Raw genomic sequence first — 3,438 nt, 5'->3', positions numbered from 1 at the left:
ATACCAAGCATACTCAACAGTTCATGAATGAGGCGGCTCTCGAAATCTCTGCCTTGATCCGAGTGTACTCGCTTCGGTAGACCATAGTGGACAAAATATTGTTCCCACAGGACCTTAGCAACTGTTGACGCCTTTTGATCCTTAGTCGCAAAAGCTTGAGCATAACGTGTGTAGTGATCTGTAATTACAAGAACATTACAAATGTTTCTGGAGTCAGGCTCAATTGTCAAGAAATCCATACAGACAAGATCCATCGGCCCCTCACTGGTAAGATGTGACAACCCAGCAGCTCTCTTGGGCAGCGTTTTTCTCTGAATACACCTTGGACAATTTTTACAATACGTCTCAACCTGTGTTTTCATACGAGGCCAGTAAAATCTCTCTCGCACCAACCCATAGGTTTTGTCAAACCCAAGGTGACCTGACTGGTCATGCAAAGACTGAAGAACAGTTTCTCGGAACTTCTGTGGGAGTAAGAGTTGTTGTCGAACTGGTTTGTTGGGAGGCTTACTGATTCGGTACAGTACAGAGTCCTTGACCTTTAACTTTTCCCACTCTTTTAACAACAATGACACATCCGGATGTTTTCGTTTGTTAGCCCGGTCCGCAAAGTTCTGCACAACAGCACACCACACTTCTCCGATGCATGGGTCTTCCTGCTGAGAATGTGAGATGTCAGCTAAAGACATTTGGGGCAGTGGCTGAGTGCTTACAGATAACACACTACAATAAGCTCTAGGTACAGCATGCTTGGATGAGCCCAGGAGATCCACAGCTCTGCAACGGTGAGGATAAGGTGTTCTAATTGACGACATGTGACAGACAGCTTGGACGCTGGTAGGAGACATGGACACTTCCTCTTCACCAGACACATCGCTGTCAGCATGAGGACGCCGTGACAAGGCATCTGCATCAATGTTTTGTTTTCCAGAGCGATATTTCAGGCTGAAATCATACATTGATAGCTCCGCTAACCATCTATGTCCTGTTGCGTCCAACTTAGCAGTGGTTAAGACATATGTTAACGGGTTATTGTCTGTGTGAACCTCAAACTTGACTCCATAGAGATAATCATGCAGCTTGGTAGTGACAGCCCATTTTAAAGCCAGAAATTCAAGTTTATGCGTGGGATAATTTTTTTCTGACGGAGAGAGGCTCCTACTTACAAATGCAACCGGACGCAAACCTTCTCCTTGGTCCTGATAGAGGACACCTCCTAAACCTTCTCTACTTGCATCAACATGCAGAACATAAGCCAGATTTGGGTTTGCGATTGCTAGGACAGGTGATTCTGTAAGACTGACCTTTAATTTCTCAAAAGCTTTCTCACAGTCTTCATTCCACCTTGCCCCAAACGGCTCTGAGGGGTGGTACCACTCTGTTTTTGAGTTCTCTTTCTCTTTGTTGTTCTTTTCCATTTTAGTCTTTCCTCCTGGCCTTCCAGTCACAATGCAGCCCTGCAGTAGCTGATTGAGCGGATGACAGACTCTGGAAAAGTCTTTCACAAACCGTCGGTAGTATCCGCAAAACCCAAGAAATGAACGGAGAGCAGTGATGTTCTCTGGGCGTGGCCACGACTTCACAGCTTCGATCTTTGAAGGATCAGTAGCAATGCCATTGCTAGAAACGACGTGCCCAAGATAGGTTACAGAACTGACATTTATCCAAAGATAATTTAAGTCCCTCTTCCTTTAATCTGTCAAGCACTTTAAGAAGGCGCTGCTCATGTTCCTCCATTGTTCTCCCGAAAACAATGACATCATCAAGGTACACTAACACTTCCAGCAGATTCATATCACCGACCGTCCTTTCCATGATACGCTGAAACGTGGCTGGTGCTCCGCAGATGCCTTGTGGCATTCTCTCAAATTGATAAAATCCTGCCGGACAGGTAAATGCCGTTTTTTCTTTGTCAGCATCACATAAAGGGATCTGATAGTAGCCACTTCGGAGATCAAGCACGCTGAACCATTTGCTACCACTCAGGCATGTCAGGGCATCCTCCACACGTGGGACTGTATACTGGTCAGGAATTGTTCTCCTGTTTAATGTCCTGTAATCCACGCACATACGTATGGTCCCATTTTTCTTTCGGACCACAACGATAGGTGACGCGTAGGGGCTTCTAGACTCTGAAATTATTCCAGCTTCTTTCAAATCATTTAAATGTTTTCTCACATCCTCCAAATCCTTTGGAGGTAAGCGTCTAGAGCGTTCTCTGAATGGTTTGTCCTCCGTCACTCGAATGCTGTGTTGTGTGCTCTTTGCACAACCAACGTCAAACTCACTACAGGAGAAAACCTCTTTCCTTTCCATCATTCTTTGACACAGCCTCTCCTTCCACTCAGGAGGCACAGGAGAATCTGCGAAGTTGAAAGACGAGGGGGATAGTTGAGATGTGGACGGCTTAGAGGACTTCTTTTCAGGGACTGCATTTATTACATCCACCCTGTGCAAATGAGCAATTTGCATACCACGTTTCAATGTCACAGAATGATTTGATACATTTCTCAAAGTTACTGTGATACGACGACAATGAACAGCGCTTGCTTTATCAACAACGGGCATCACTAACAGTTCTTCAGGGAAGTAACCCTCCTCTGGACGTTCTACAAGAACAGCCTGACCAGAAAACCCCCCCACAAATTTTGGCACGCCAACCACTTTTGCAACGCCCCCAGGAGACAGCACTAAGGGCTTCTCTCGAGTGAACCAGACTGCTCCTCTTTTTAGGTCAGCTGTGTCATCTGGGGTGCTCCGAAACTTCTCATAAGCCTCTTTTATTGAGGGGTGAACAGACATGTTATGTAAGAAATTATCTCCGTTTTGTGTCTTGCAGGAATGAACCATTGTCCCAGATTATCGCAGTACTCGTCACTTTAAACCGCATACACTCCTTGAAGTCTCAGTGCCCTTTGCACAATGGTCATTGCACCGGACTATTCCAATATTAGCCATTCGAACTGAGGACTCTGCATCTTTTTGCACAATTGTTGTTTGTTGTTGTTTTTTGTCAATGTCTTTATGTCTCCAAAGTGTTCTGTAAATTGACTGTCTGTTGTACTAGAGCGGCTCCAACTACCGGAGACAAATTCCTTGTGTGTTTTGGACATACTTGGCAAATAAAGATGATTCTGATTCTGAATAGGCTCCGAACTATGGAAGTGTTTGTGCCAACCACAATAGAAATCTCACCTTTCATGACTGGGTCTGGACACACAAGCACAAGTGTTTCTATGGTCTTAGCTACACCCACTACATCTCCAGCAAACTCAAGTTTCAAACACATATAACCATCATATGGATATCGGTCTACACTGAGGCCCCAAATCTCCAAGCACTCAATAGGGGTCAAGGGCAGGTGTTTCAGATACTTGTCATAAAAGGAGCGGTACAGCAGGGTAACTTGGGACCCACTATCAAGCAAAGCTTTGGCGT

This window comes from Phyllopteryx taeniolatus, chromosome 21 (genome assembly GCF_024500385.1).
Source record: "Phyllopteryx taeniolatus isolate TA_2022b chromosome 21, UOR_Ptae_1.2, whole genome shotgun sequence".
NCBI classification, from domain to species: Eukaryota; Metazoa; Chordata; class Actinopteri; order Syngnathiformes; family Syngnathidae; genus Phyllopteryx; species Phyllopteryx taeniolatus.
This window is presented reverse-complemented; position numbering follows the sequence as displayed.